The 15,689-nt window shown below is 51.9% G+C and overlaps 1 protein-coding gene across 4 annotated transcripts in view; it reads left to right on the top strand.

Annotated features, from left to right (window-relative positions):
* The window catches only part of PC (pyruvate carboxylase), a 96,740-nt gene that overhangs the window by 52,384 nt on the left and 28,667 nt on the right, over positions 1-15,689 (top strand). Inside the window, exon 1 of one of the 4 annotated variants that reach the window (XM_044259789.1) lies at positions 15,434-15,452. The exons of the other annotated variants lie outside the window; for them this stretch is intronic. The gene's annotated coding sequence lies outside the window, so the exon portion shown is untranslated. Of the gene's footprint in view, positions 1-15,433; positions 15,453-15,689 lie in introns of those variants that run through there. 4 annotated transcript variants of the gene reach the window in all.

The raw sequence follows: 15,689 nt of genomic DNA, 5'->3' as shown, positions 1-15,689 counted from the left end.
CACTTTGCCTTTGAATTTCCTCACTGTTTCCTTGGCTTATGGACTAGACACTTCAGTGATCTGTTTACCCAGAGAACCAGGTTTTCTAGTGAGCCAGGTTCTGTCCCTACCAAGGGGATGTCTGGGGGTTGGTGCCTAGCAGAGTAGTGGTAAAGGTTGCTAGGAATGGCTGAGGTCACACACCGATTCTGAGAAACTGAATTAATGAGGCCAAGCAAGTCAGGCGCCAAACCAGGGACGTCGAGGCACCCAGAATGGGCAGCAGTGGGAAGCCATTACTTCACGTTGGGAGAGGAAACAGTGCTTCCTCTAGACTCCAGGGAGGGTTGGCAGCGTGGAGGGGGGAACGCCCAGCAGGGACTGTCATAGTGGCAGGAAGCACCCCCGGCCAGGCCTATGGCACCTAAGCCCGTAGAGAGTGGGGAAGGTAGACCCATGCTCTCTCCTGTTTGTGCCTCCCGGTGGCTGAACGTACTGGAAACCAGGCTGAAAAAGGCAGGGAGCCCTTTCACAGGTCTCAGATTCCCTGGGTGCAGAGCAGAGAGTGACCAACCAGGAAGCTTCTCCTAAAGGCCAAATCTCTGTGGAAACATCCACTTAACGTGACAAGCAGAGGAATGAGGGCTCTGGCTTGCTGTGCCTCAGAGCAGCTGCTGCTTTCTGGGACGGGCTACCTCCCATTCAAAATTAGTCACCAGTTTCAAATTTGGTCATCAGGGGCAATTAGGAGAGATAATGAAATGAAAGGCATACAGATTGGAAAAAAAGAAGTAGATGTATATTTTCAGCGGACATGATCTTATATAGGAAAGCCTAAAGAATCCACTAAAAACTTACTAAAATGAAGGAATAAAAGCGTTCAGCAGGGTTGCAGGACATAAAATCAATATACAGAAATCAACTATTTCTATACAGTAGCAGTGAACAAATGGAAAATGAAAAGTTTCATGTAGAACAGCATCAAGAAAAATAAAATTCTTTTTTTTTAAAAGATTTTTATTTATTTATTTGATAGAGAGAGATCACAAGTAGGCAGAGAGGCAGGCAGAGAGAGAGGGGGAAGCAGGCTCCCTGCTGAGCAGAGAGCCCGATATGGGGCTCGATCCCAGGACCCTGAGATCATGACCTGAGCTGAAGGCAGAGGCTTAAACCACTGAGCCACCGAGGCGCAAGAAGAATAAAATTCTTAAGAAAAAAATTTAACGAGAGAAATGTAAAACTTACAGCAGCTTAAAACATGGCTGAAAAAAAATTTAAGAATTTTTTCTTAAAATTTTTTTAAGAATTTTTTTTCATTTTTTCTTTTTTAAGAATTTATTTAATTCTTAATTAAATAAATAAATGCCCCCCCCCATCTTCATGGATCAGAATTAATCCTGTTACAATGACAGTACCCTCCCCCTCCAGTGACCCACAGATTCAGTGCAGGGTCTTTCACAATGTCAGCTGCCTTTAGTTGCAGAAACTGGCAAGATGATCCTAGACTCTGCATGGGAGTGCAAGGGAAGCAGACAACCAGAAGAATCTTGGGGAAGAACTCAGTTGGAGGACTCCCACTTTCTGACTCAGAACTTTGTACAAAGCTACAGTAATCAAGACAGTATGGTGTTGGCATAATGACAGACATAGAGATGAACGGAATAGAATTGAGAGCACAGAAATAAATCCTCACACTTACGGTCAGTTGGTTTGTGACAAGGGTGCCAAGACAGTTTAAAGGCGCTGGAACAGCTGGTTGTCCACATGCCCAAGAATGAAATTGGACCCCTGCCTTTTACCACAGTCAGAGATCAAAATGGATCAAAGACCTGAATGCAAGAGCTAAAACCATAAAACTTTCAGAAGGAAACACAGTCGTAAATCTTTGTGATGTTGGGGTAGGTAGCGGTTTCTTAGCTACAATAGCAAAAGCGCAAGCAATAAAATAAAATAGATCAGTCAGACTTCATCAGTATTGAAAACTGTGCAGCAAAGGACACTGTCAAGAAAGCAAAAAGGCAACGCAAAGAATGGGAGAAAATTTTTGCAAATCTTATAGGGAATTTCTTTCTAGAACTTGTATCTAGAATATGTAAAGAACTCTTACAACTCAGCAGTAAAAAGACAAATAATCCATCATAAAAATGGACAAGGGAGGGATGCCTGGGTGGCTCAGGCGGTTAAGCACCTGAATTTGGCTCAGGTCATGATCTCAGGGTCCTGGGATCCAGCCCTGTGCTCAGCAGGAATTCTGCGTGTCTGCCCCTATGCCTGCCCCGCACCTGCACATGCATGTGCTCATGCATGTGTACTCTCTCTCTCTCTCAAATAAATAAAGTCTTTTAAAAAAATAAAAATGGACAAGGGATCTGAATAGACATTTTTTCCGAAGAAGATAGACAGATGGCCAGTAAGCACGTGTAAGTACACTCAACATCATTAGCATCAGGGAAATGTAAATCAAAATGACGATGAGATGCCACTTCGTCCCCTCTAGGGCGGCTGCTCAAAAAGACAGTTAGAAGGGCTGGCGAGGATGTGGGGGAGCTGGTGGGCTATAAGATGGAGCCGCTGCTGTGGGAAGCAGTCCGGCAGTCCCTCGAGCAGTTAAACATAGAGTCCCCATAGATTCCAGCTGCCTGTCCCTAGCTGAGAGATGAAACCCGTGCGCACCCAGAATCCCGCACACACGTGCTCACAGCAGCGCTGTTCCTAACAGCCAGCGTGTAGGAACGTCAACCGGATGTCCACCTGCCTGAGACCGGGTAAGACGCGGTCTGTCTCTGCAGGGGGTAGTACTTGGCAGTGAAAGGGACTGAAGGTCTGGCCCCTGCTTCGATGTGGAGGAACCTCGAGCACCTTTTGCTGAGGGAAAGAAGCCAGACACGAAGGACCTTCTTATTCCTTTATATGAAACATCCCGAATGGGCAAACAGAGAGAGACAGAGACAGAGACAGAGACAGAGACAGAGACAGAGGACGTCAGCTTAGTGAGCTGGGACTTGGCGGAGAGGACAGCTAAGCGGTATGGACGTGCTCTGGAGCGGATTGTGGTGACGGATAGACGACTCCGTAGACGAAACACCACTGAATTGTACTTCAGTGTGCGAACTGTCTGGTTTGTGAATTTGACCTCAATAATGCTGTTTAACAAAACCCACACAGACCTGGTCCCTGGTGGTAATCCCATAGGCCAAGTCTGTGACTTCATGAGGAAACTCCTGCTGGCGGGGCAGAGGTGCTGCCTGCCACGGAGCACCCTCCGCCTCCTTTTCTGGGTCTCAGAGCATGGGAAGACTCTGTGGAAAATTTTAATTCCAACCCAGTTTGCATTTTGGTTTGGTGAAATGGTTCTGGAACTCTTCTGTGAACCAGGCACCAAACTAGGTAGGCTCGTGAAAAACAGGGGGTCTGGATTTGGACGGGCTTGGTGATTCTTGAGTTGGCTTCTCTCTGTGCGCCCTCCTGAGGCTGATTTTTTCTTATCAGTAAAGTCAGGGTTGAACTCCTGGGATTGTGGTATGAATTAAGTAAACTAGAAGGGACTTGGCATCCAGTAGGCAGAAAATTAAAGCTCCCCTGCAGAGTTCCTGGGGCAAGTTCAAAGATGAGTGAGATGTGACCACAGAGAACTTTAGGTCCGCCCTTAGCCGGCACTAGCTACCTAGCACCCAGGGAGAGGCAGGCAGGAAGACGACACCGGACACCTGGCTGGCTCTGGGCCATGGTTGGGAAACCAAGGGAGGCTCCCTGTGGGAGGGGCCTCGAGAGTGGGAAGATCCCCTTGTCATATATTGTATTTACTTTTTTTTTTTTTTTTGAGAGGTCGGGGGATTGAGAAAGCACCGAGCGGGGTGGTCGAGGGCAGAGGGGAGAAGCAAATTCTTGCCGAGCGGGGAGCCGATGAGGGACTCCGTCCCAGTCCCAGGACCCTGGGATCATGACCTGTGCAGAAAGCAGGCGCAGACAATTAACCAACTGAACCAGCCAGGTGCCCTGTATTTACTTATATTTTGAATATTCAGCCCTATGATGTAAAGTCAAAAGGGTAAATGGTTCAAGATAGACTTTTTCCTCACATCTCTTCTGCAAAGGCACCTGCTGTTACCCGCCCCTCGAGTGTCCGTCTGTGAATATTCTACATGCACAGAAGCAAATGTCTGTCTCTGTAGCGGAGTCCTGCAGGTGGGACAGGTTGGACTTCTTCCCCTGCTGGCGCCTGGGGACAGAAGGCTCTGGCTAAGGTGTCATTTATGCCGCCGCCCTTCCTCCCAGTTGTGTTCAGTAGGTCCCATCCGGAGGAATGCTGGCTCTGCTTTCCTTCAGGTCTCCTGGAGAGAGGGGTGCCCGTGGAGAGGATCCTGCCTGGTCCTTGCCTTCCCTGGCATGCCACCTCTCTCTGCAGCTCCTGCCCCCTTTCTGGCCTGTCTGCCGTCTCCTTTTGGTGGGGCTTGTCCAGGTAGCTTCCTAAGAAGGAGTGCCAGGTGCAGGGGAGCTCAGGCACGGCGGCCTGTTTCTATTTTACCTGCATAGGGCATTGGTAGTTTAACTGGATGAGGGGTTTCAGGTTTGAACTTTTCCTTTGCAGTTTTGAAAGGATTGCTTTGAACTTTTTGGCTCCCGAGTTGCTGTTGAGAAATGCAAACCTCATTGATGCCTGATTCTTTGTGTCCTTTTCCCCCCTTTCGGAAAACTCACAAGACCTGAAATTTCACAACATGCCTGGTGTGGGTGTGGGTTCATCCGTCTTGTTGGCTCCCGGTGCGCCCTTCCGTGTGGAATGTGCTTCTGTGGAGGGAGTTTCTAGAATTTACTGTAACCCCTTTGTTTTTCTGTTCTCTCTCTTTCTGAGACTCCTGTCACTCAGCTCTCGGGGCCCTTGGACAGCCCCCAGATTCTCTTCACTCTCGGGCCTGTTTTCGTTTTTTGTCTTTCTGCTTCCATTTCTAGGAGGTCTCCCCTACCTTGTCTTCCAGCCCTTCTATGGATTCATTCGTTTCCCCCATCATATTTTTAATTTCCAAGGGCTCTGTCTGCTCTCTGAATGGGCCTTGGACAGTATGTGCACAGCCTGTTGATTCGCTGGTATTGTGGGCTTTCCATACTTCTCAGAGGATGCTAAAGTGTGTTTGTCTTTTTTTCCTTGCCCAGGCTGTTTCCTCCCAGTTGCTTTTTTCTGCTGCTTCTTTTGGTCTCTACCCTTGAGGGCATCTGTCCTCATCAGGGGCTGCAAGCTGCCTGGTTTCTGAGCTGCACAGAAGGTGACGTGCGTGTCCTTTGTTGGGAACCTCAGTGTCATATCCTGAGGCCTTCCCTCTTGAGTTGGGTCAGGTCTCCGAGGAGGGGAAGGGCAGGCTGCTGTGTTGTGAGAGCCGAGCGGGGTACGGGGCAGGATGCGTAGGCTTACTTAACATTCCTCCACCATTTTCGACAAGGTAACCAGGCCTTCAGCTGGGCCTCCTGTCCCCCAGTGTAGACCCAGAGCTTTGCCATCTCCAGAGAGGAAACATCTGTTCTTTGGGAGAGAGCAGGAGGGGGATGGTCTCCAGCCACACGAGGAACAGTTCATCCCAGGCCCAGGGGCCCCAGGGCCACGGTTCCCTAGGCTTTCGTGGATTCTGTGGAAGAGACCGCGGCATGTGGGCAGACTTCCCCGCCACCCAAGAGAGGCCTCGAGGCCAGTGTTCGAGAACTGTCTTCCGGCTTCCACAGTTGCGTGGCTGTGGTCTACTCTCCTGGTCTCCCTGTCACTGAGGTATAGAGCTTCATAAAAACAAAAAATTCCTCACTTGGGTTTTGGTGGAATTTTAGGAGAAAGGAAAATGAGATGCCACAGGCAGGCTTTGCATGGATCAGCACAAGGAGAAGGGTGGTCAGTGGGGGCGTTCCGGGGAAGACGTGCTCCCAGGGAGATGGGGAGTGCTCGGGTTCTTTGGGAACAAGAAGGAGGCAGTTTGGCTGGAGGTAGAAGATTCGGGAGGCTGAGGACTGATGGGTAGTGAGGATGGAAAGGAGGTTGTGCTGGTGATAGGAGAGGGCCTGCGGGGGGAGAGCTTACCTGCGGGTAGTGGGGTGGGGGTTAGAGGAGAGTGAAATAAGGCCTCTGTTGGGGGGTGCTAACTACCAGGCGTACGTAGCACGGATTGGTAGCTGAATCCAGCCGAGGGTCGTGGCTGGTCATGGTGAGGAGGGTTTTGCACGAGTCGAAGTACACGAAGGCCATAATCTAGGGTGTGTTCAAAGAAGCGAAAGGAAGGAGGACCCTAGTTTAAACCCTAGTTCCTGGGGAGACGGAAGACAGGAAGAAGTGTGGGGCTTGGGTTTTGGGGTGTTATTTGGGGGAGCAGGAAGAGGGTGAGGAGGGAGGGGTAAGTTCTGTTATAGAACAGACCTTGGACATGTCCATCCAACAGCTGTTATTTTAAATCCTCGCACTTTGGGGCGCCTAGGGTGGCTCAGTGGTTTAGCCTCTGCCTTCAGCTCAGGTCATGATCTCAGGGCCCTGGGATCAAGCCCCACATCGGGCTCTCTGCTCAGCGGGGAGCCTGCTTCCCCCGCTCTCTCTGCCTGCCTCTCTGCCTACTTGTGATTTCTCTCTGTCTATCAAATAAATAAATAAATAAAAATCTTTTATAAATAAATAAATAAATCCTCGCACTTCAATCTGCAAATGTCTATGTTGTTTAAGGGGGAGCGTGGCGGGCGGGGGGGCGGGGGGGACACGGTGTCAAGGATATGAACAAAGAAACCGTCCCTTAGAGGGCGCCTGGGTGGCTCAGTGGGTTAAGCCGCTGCCTTCGGCTCAGGTCATGATCTCAGGGTCCTGGGATCGAGTCCCACATCAGGCTCTCTGCTCGGCAGGGAGTCTGCTTCCTCCTCTCTCTCTCTGCCTGCCTCTCTGCCTACTTGTGATCTCTCTCTGTCAAATAAATAAATAAAATCTTTAAAAAAAAAAAAAAGAAACCGTCCCTTAGAAAACAAAACAATAATTATCATGTTGTTAAATGAGATTATCAAGAGAATCTTTAGGTTGATACTCTCACAGGTTAATTGGTGTCGCGGGATGGGTTCTGAGCTGCGGGAAGACTCAGGACGTGCCAGATTCATTTCTTCTCGGCTCACCCTCATGTTTTTACTGAATTAAGCACTTGTATGTCAGGCTTTTGCAATGGAGACAGAGGCCTCTTTATTTGGATTGTGTAGCCAAAGGAGAAAATGGAGAAGGGGCGCCACTCACCCCCCCCCCCGCCCCCAGTCTCTGCGACAGGGCGGCGGTCTGCTAGGCTCTCGGCTGCTCCGTCTGTGCCTGTCCCAGAGGTGGGGAAAGGGCCCTGATCGCCGAGTTTGCCAGTTTCTGCGGTCTACATCTGCCCAGTGTGGCCGAGCGTCGGCTCCCAGTGAGATGCCACAGAGCCCGGAGTGGGGCAGCTGCAGAGTCAGGGAGCCGGTGGGAGCACGCGGGAGCAGCCGCATCCGCTGCGTGTGGCTCAGGGGGGTCCCCGATGACGTGATGCGGCTGGGCAGGCCGACCCTGTTTCTTAGGTTGTCTTGTTGGGGTCGAGGCGTGCTTCAGAGTGTCCTCACAATAAGCAGTGCTTCATGGCACAGCCCAGCCTCGACTGGACCTCAGCTGTCCTCTGGCCCTCCCTTCCCGGCCTTCCCCCGCCACCTCTCTCCATCAGAAGCAGGGCCAGCCCCGCCGTCCAGCTTCTAACCCGAGAAGCTGACAGTTACAGCGAAAGCTGCTTCGTGCCAGGCGCTGAGCCGAGGGCTTCACAAGCATTAACTAACTCGTGGTTGTCTTTGCAACAACCCTATGTGCCGTTGCTGTCACTACGATGAAGGTGACAACTTATCCAGAGTCCGTGGGCTCGGTGGAGCCCTGATGTGAACCCGGGCGGTGGGACCCCGGGACTGTAAGCAGTGTCCTCCCTGTCTTCTGCGCTCGCGTCTGAGAATTTTCCTCGCATGTTTCTTTCCTCCTCACACGCAGTTGGCCCCCAGCACCACTGGCTTGTTGGGGTAAAATACAGATAAAATACAGGCTGCCTAGTTAAATTTAACTTTTGGATAAACAGCAAATAATTTTGTAATGTACCCCACATAGTGCATGGGATATACTCACATTTTGAAAAAAATGTTATTTATCTGAAAATCAGATCTTAACCAAATGGTCTCCCTCAGCTAGTTTTATGGTGGTTGAGATCACAGTCGGGAGGAGATCGAAGGGCCGGTCTTGCTGTTGCTGGTTCTCTGGCCCGGCTGCGCTGGGGGCTGCAGGTCTCTGATCCACTGTACGCTGTAGAGAACAACATTCTTAACACCGGAACTCCTAAGTGTAAATTTTGCTTTTGTTCCTCTAAAGAAAGAATATTAAAACATGTTTTGTAGGAACATGCCAAAACACGGGTAGAAAACTGCTTTTGCTTCCCCATTCTCCAAGGATAAGCATAACAGAAACTCAAGAAGTCTCATACAATCAGTTTCCTATTTTGCTATTCCAAAAGAGTCACTTGATCTAAACCGACTCTTTCGGAAAACTGTCTAAATTCTTTTAAGACCCCCTCAGAGGGAGATGCCACTGCTCGGTCTCATCTGTATCTTTTGCTGATCTGACTGGCCAGACGTTATTCTTCAAGTTAAGTATCAGTCATCTGTGATGCGGCCTGGGCTCACCGCAACAGCTGCTGCTAACCAGGAGTTTGGATGTGCACGGGCTGCCCTGCCATCTGCAGACTTTGCTTCCGTGGGCTGCTGTCTTCCGGTTGTGCCTCCTGGAACGTGATGTCTGGGCTTCTCAGCCCGGAGAGCCAGAGCGTAAGATCTACCGGTCATTTCACACCGTGGCCCGGTCAGTGCATTAGGTGACACTGGGTCCCAACCAGCTACATATTGTAGCTGCCTGTGGCCAGGCGCTGGCAAGTTTCCGCTGGGACTGTCCCAGCGAATGTAGGTACTTCTGTCTCGGGGGAGGAAGGCCTTCTCTATGGACTTGTACCAGGGAGACCCGCCTGGGCTTGCTTCCGTCTCCTACTGCCCTCTGCGCTTCCTCTCCCTCTGCTCTTCCTCGGACTTACAACCTACTTTGTCAGGCAGGAAGCTGCCTTCCAGGTATATAATGGAGAATGGTTCATATTTAGAATATTTAAGGACTTATTACACTTAGTAAGAAAAAGACAACCGGTCTAGTAGAAAAAGGGGCAAATGATATATGAACAGGCAAGTCATCAAAGAGAAAACCTAAAAATAATCTCAGTAATCTTAAGAAAATATCCAGCTTTACCAATAATCAGAGAAATGACTTTCTGCCCATGAGACTGACAAAAATCAAAGTCTGACAGAAGAGTGAGCAGGGATGTGGGGAAATAGGAATTCTGTTGTGCTTCTGGTGGCTGCGTGAGTTATCAGGACAGCTGCCTTAGAGAGCTGTTTGGCAGTATTGATGTTGAAAATGTGCCTGCCAGGGGCACCTGGGTGGCTCAGTCAGTTGAGTTTCTGAGTCTTGATTTTTGGCTCAGGTCATGAGATCGGGCTCAACGTCGGGCTCTGCACTGAGTATGGGGCCTGCTTGGGAGTCTCTCTCTCGCTCTGCCCCTGCCCCCCCATCCCTCCCGCCGCGACTTGTATACACACCCGCACACACACACAGTCTCTCTCTCTCTCTCTTTAAGAAAAAAGGTAAAATGTGCCTGCCGTCTGAGATAGCAGTTCCAATTCTACATGTAGGCCCTGGAGAAATTCCCACACATTTTGTATATGAGTTCAAGGTTATTCATTTTTTAATGTATTTTTTTAAAGATTTTATTTGTTTGACAGAGATCACAAGCAGACAGAGAGGCAGGCAGAGAGAGAGGGGGCAAGCAGGCTCCCCGCTGAGCAGAGAGCCCGATGCGGGGCTCCATCCCAGGGCCCTGAGATCATGACCTGAGCCGAAGGCAGAGGCTTTAACCCACCGAGCCACCCAGGCGCCCCGATTTTTTAATATTTCAATTGAGATTACTGTGGTTGTTTCCAAACATCCATAAAAATGGAGCAAATAGTACCATGAATTTTCTGTACCTGCCCCCAGTTGCAACAAGGATCTGTCAATCTGTGCATCACCATTTTTTGTTTTGTTTTTGTTTTTCAGATTTTACTGATTTATTTGACACACAAGAGAGAGAAATCACAAGTACGCAGAGAGGCAGGCGGGGTGGGGCGGGGGGAAGCAGGCTCCCAACCGAGCAGAGGGCCTGTTGTGGGACTCAGGACCCTGAGATCCATGACCTGAGCTGAAGTCAGAGGCTTAACTCACTGAGCACCCCCTGCACCCCACATCACAGTTTTTAATCGCTAAAATTGGAGGCCACCTCTGGTCTGTGTCTCTCATTTGAGCATGGTTGAGCTGGAGTCTGTATACTATTATACAGCTCATTAAAATTAATGAGCTAGATCGACTTGGAACAATGTGGATAGATTCCAGATACGTTGGGTGGAAAGAGTGAGTTAAACAGTGATAGTGTATCATTTATGGAAAAATGAAAACACAGGTATATGGCCTGGGTACACATCTATCTGATCAGTGTAAAATCCACAAAGGGGGAGCAGCACCCCCAGAGACTGGCCTGTGCTGACCCCTGGGGATCAGGGGAGGAGGAGAGGGGTGGGGGATGGGACTGGAAGAAAAGCAGGAGAAGCTGCCGCTGTCCGTAGGATGCGCTTTTCCTTTCCTTAACTTGAACTGTAATGTTACCGAAGTGATTCATGTGGACACTTGGGAGGTCAAATTGTGTCATGAGGCTCCCAAACTCCTTCAGTCCCTGCCCAGCCCGCCCTCCCTGATTGTCTCCTCAGAGACAGACCCTTTACTCCTAGCTGCTGCCCAGGCCGTTCATTCTGTTGTGCAAGAATTCATTTGCTTTTACCTTTGCCCCAGCCCCCCTCCTGCACCCACTTCCCCGGTTAGGGAACCGTTTTGGTTTAAGTACATTTTCAGTTTGTACATGATTAAAATCAAGAAAATATTCACACTTGAGAACCCCTCGTGCATATGTGGAAACATTTTCTTGTACAACTTCTTGTACAATTTTCTTGTACAAGCTTTTCTTGTACGGTAGCTTCTTAGAGCTACTGTTTGCCTCGTTCTTCATCCCTAAATTGCACATTGCCCCTCCTCTCCATTTTGTCAAGGACTTAGGCATTGTAGCCTTTTCTGTTGTTTACTTACCGCCCCCTTTCCCTCTCTCTCCTGGACTCTCCCGCCCTGGCCCTTCTGGTTTCCGCAGTTGTCCGGGCAGGGGTTCTCTGTCACCATCTTTCTGAGCGCTCCCTCGCATCTCCTGTGCCATCTCCCGTGTTCATCTTGGGTTATTTACTCTCTGGTCTTTTTTTTTTTTTTTTAAAGATTTTGTTTATTTATTTGACAGAGAGAGATCACAAGTAGGCAGAGAGGCAGGCAGAGAGAGAGGAAGGGAAGCAGGCTCCCTGCTGAGCAGAGAGCCCGATGCGGGACTCGATCCCAGGACCCTGAGATCATGACCTGAGCCGAAGGCAGCGGCTCAACGCACTGAGCCACCCAGGCGCCCTACTCTCTGGTCTTGATGCCCCTTCCCCAGGAGCTCCCCAGGCAAACCAGCTCCTGCGCAGTAAGCTTGCCTTTGCTGGGTGTACCCCACACGATGTCTGTTTTGCCCCTGCATGTGAGTGGTCGTCTAACTGGGTGGAGAGTTCTAGGTTGGAGGACATCTTCCCTTGGAAGTAGCTTCTGGCTCAGTGTCCCTGTTAACTGTTACGTGACCTTCTTCTCGTTCTCCATTTTGGAAGCATAGCAGCCTGGGTGACGGCCCCCAAAGGTCTCTGGATTCGCATCCGTGGAACCTGTCAGTGGCAAAAGGGTTTTTGTGCAGGTGATGAAGGGAAGGACCTTGACATGGGGAGATGACCCCAGATTATCTGGGGACCCATTAATGCTGTCACGTGTGTCCTCGAGAGAGAGGCGGGAGATGACACATGCCAGGGAAGGCTGAGTGCCACCGGAGGGATGTGGCCACAACCCGAGGTGTCATAGGTGCCATAGGCAGGGGGCCGTGGAGTAGGACACCCCCTCCTGAGACTCTGGGGGGAGCATGGCTCTGCCGGCACCTCGCTTTGGGCTCATGCAGCTGATTTGGAACTTTTGGCCTCCGCCACAGGGAGGGCACAGATGCTTGTTGGTTCAGGCTGCCACGTCTGGGGCGGTTTGTGACGGTCGTGCCAGAAAACTCGTGCGGGACGCTGGTGGATCCCGCCCGGCTCCCTTGCCAGGTGGGACTCACGGCATCACGCTGGCATCTCCAAGCGCCCTCGCCACCGCTGCCCGAGGGCCCGTCCCCAGCCCCGGGACTGCCGTGTGCCAGTCTTCCTGTTCTGCTCTCTGGGTGATGTCCTCAACTGTCTTCTCATCCTTCTATTTATTATGGTTAAAAGTGTCTGCAACTCTATTTTTAATTTCCTAGAGCTCTTTCTCGTTGCCTTTAAAATAGCTGCCGCCTTTCAATGCGATAGCTTCTCTTACTTCTCTGAGATTCATTACAGGTTTTTTTTTTTCCTAACTATCTGCTCTCCATGTTACTCTTCTCCTCAGAGTTCTCCGTTTTTTATTCCCCATTTGTTTTGGTGAATTTGGGGTGACTGCCTCAAATAGCTGGTGATCTTGGCTGTCCGTTCCTACTGAAGACTGACGGGGACGTGGGTTGGAACCTGGGTGGGGCAGGACCCTTACGGCTGCTCATCTCTGGCTTCAGAGGGGAGACTGAGGCAGCCACTTCCCCCGGCACCTGCTGGTCACTGCGGCTCTTCCCTGGGCTGGTGGCTTCCTAGAGAGGAGTCCTTGTCGTGCTGCCTGCCCATCAGCCCGGGACTGCCTGGTGGAAGCTGAGGGGTGTTTGGCGTCCCTGTCCTGCCTGGCCACCCTTCCCTGGTTCCTGGGCTCGAACTGGGCTCTGTCATTTGTCCCCCAGGGTGGAGCCTCTCTAGGGCCTGGGGCCAGGGGCAGCACCATCTGACCTGTCTGGGTTTCACCTCCTGCGGCTCTAGACCTGAGCTCTCGGGGTGCAGGGAACTGTCGTGGGGAGGGTTTGGAGGACCTGGCACGTGACCACAGGGGACTCGGGACCGCGTGGCCCTCACGGGGGCCCGCAGGCGTTGCTCTTCCTCGCTGCTCTATACCTGCAGCCACTTCTCTGTTCTTTAACTGGACGTCACCGTGCCATTCGTCCCTGCTTTTCGGGCAGGAGCCATGGGTCGCTACCCCACATCCGGGAGGTGCTGGCAGAGCTGCCCTGTTCCGAGTTCCCGTCTCTTCCCTACATTGGAACATGCTTTCCGCCTTCTGGTCTTTCCTTCTCAAATCCAGCTTCCTCAGAATGGCCAGAGGGGTCCCCAAATCCAGCTTCCTCAGAACGGCCAGAGGGGTCCCGCTGGTCTCTCTTCGCCTGCCTGGTTTCTGGGCTGGGACCTCCTGCCCTGGGAGCTGCGGCCCCGGCCCGTGCTGTGCCGGCGAGCTCACGACCGGGTGTCGCAGTTCCGGTGCGGGGCCCCGGCCTACGCAGCACGCTCGCTCCTGCCTCTGCCCTCAGTGCACGGCCCCGGGCTGCTCCTCTTGTGCCTTTGCTCCAGCTGCCCCATCCCGGACCGCCGGCCTCTCTTCCTCAGCCTTGAGGGTTTGGCCTTGAAGAGTCGGCCCTGGTGTCCTTCAGGAGGTCGTCCTGCTGCTGCCCGCTCTCCGTGCGGCTGTGTGCTGGTGCTGGCACTGCCCATGGTCACGGCCTCCCACTCGGCCTTCCCGGGAGGGGACGCTGACCACAATCCTAAATAGCTGTGCTCTGAAGGCCCTGCTGTGGCCTGTGCTGGCATGAGCAGGTAAAAGAAGGGGACGTTTTCCTAGCATGTGTCTCCCCTGGTCCTGGTCCTTGGTTTTAGTGTCTCTGAAGGTTCTGGTCATTAGTGGGGAACCTAGTCTGTTAATTTCCTAGGCCTGCCAAAACTCATAACAGAGATTTATTATCACTTCTAGAGGCCAGAAATCTAAAATCAAGGTGTTGGCAGGGCCTTGTTTCCTCCAAAAGCTGTAGGGGAGGGTCCTTCCTTCTCTCCTGCCTTCTGGTACTTTCCAGCAATCCTTCTAGATGAATCTCTCTGGACACGTGGCCCTCTTCTTCCTGTGTGTCTTCATATGATCTGCTCTCTGTGTTTGTCTTTCTCTGGTTCCAAATTTCCCCTTTTTGTAAGGACAGCAAGCATATTGTATTAGGGCCCCCTAAGGGCCTCATTTTCACTGAATACCTTGCAGTTTTAATTAAGTTCACGTTCTGAGGTCCTGGAGTTGGGACTTCCATAGACGACCTTGGGGAACACGGTTCAGCCCATATACTGGCATCCACTTCCCTGACACGTTGGGACTGGGATGGACTGGGTGAGCGACTGGGGAGGGGATCATCCATGACCCGCCTGCCAGGGTGGTATGCTGCGAAGGGGTTGGGAAGCTGCCTGGCCCACTCACACGCCTGCTGCGCTCTGGGGTCTCTCCCCCTGCATAGCCACCGTCCAGCCACTGTCCAGAACGAAGGCTTTAATGCTGGTCGCCTTACTCAGCTCTCCTGGCTCCTGGCTTCCATTCGGGACGGTGCTTTTTGCTGACTTTGCCCATTTAGTTAACTTCTTTGTCAGTACTTTGGGCTCTAATCTGTGTGTAACTTCTGTGTGCTGCTCCGAGGAGGGACATGACTCTTGGTCTCAGTGTTGTATATTTCTGGAAACTTGGTGATCTGGAGCATTCATTCCTTTGTTCGTTCATCCATTCGTTCCCCAGACGTTTAATCACGGCATCAGGCACGGTACCGAGCACTTAAGAGACAGTGAAGGACAAAATAAACGGAGGCTCCTCAGTGTCTCCTGAGATGTGTCCATGAATCGTTACATTAAGTGCTCCTTCCCAAGGGCAGACATGACCTCACGGACATCCTCCATAGACAGGAAGACAGTGGGGTGTGGGAAGGACAGTGACAGAGATTTTCCAGGGAGGGTGTAGAGCTCGAGGTGGGATGTCCAGGAAGGTCTTCTGAGTGAGTCCTGAAGGATGTGGAGCCCTGGGGGTGACCGGCCTCGTGACACTGTCCTGGCAGGTGTGCGCTGGTCGGCAGTAGCTCTCCTTTTGCACCAGGGGGCAGTGTTTGACCTGCAGGTCGCCCTGTCCTTGAAAGAGGCTGGCTCAGGGCAGCCACTGCTGTGCCAGTTGCCCCGTCCCTGGCCTTCCCTGCCACCGCCCTGCACACCCAGGCCCCGGGCTCGCCTCCTCTCTCCCAGCCTGCTCCATCCCCCCGCCTCCGTATCCCGGCAGCCCACGCAGGACGGTTGGGCCCAGGGTGGCTGTCCCGCCCTCTTCCCCTCTCCCTGCCGCCTTCAGTCAAGGGCCCGTGGAGCCATGCTGGTGAGGCTCTGAACCACGGCCGCTCAGGGTAGGAGCCCGCTGCGCTGCTCCAGGCCACGCGCTGTTTCCACGCCCGTCGCTGACTTTGTAGTCTTGCTCCCCTTTCTTCTTCGTCTGTCACCTTCACTGTTTCGTGTCCTCCCTTCGGCTCCCCCTACCCAGACATCTCAGCCTTAGTCAAGCCTCTCTTGGGTGCTTTGATACTGGCTCGTCCTTTCCTTTCATCTGTCCCCATTGGCCGCCAGCCCTGGGGCCCCCGTTGGAC

This window comes from Neovison vison, chromosome 7 (genome assembly GCF_020171115.1).
Source record: "Neovison vison isolate M4711 chromosome 7, ASM_NN_V1, whole genome shotgun sequence".
NCBI lineage: Eukaryota > Metazoa > Chordata > Mammalia > Carnivora > Mustelidae > Neogale > Neogale vison.
This window is presented reverse-complemented; position numbering and strand designations above follow the sequence as displayed.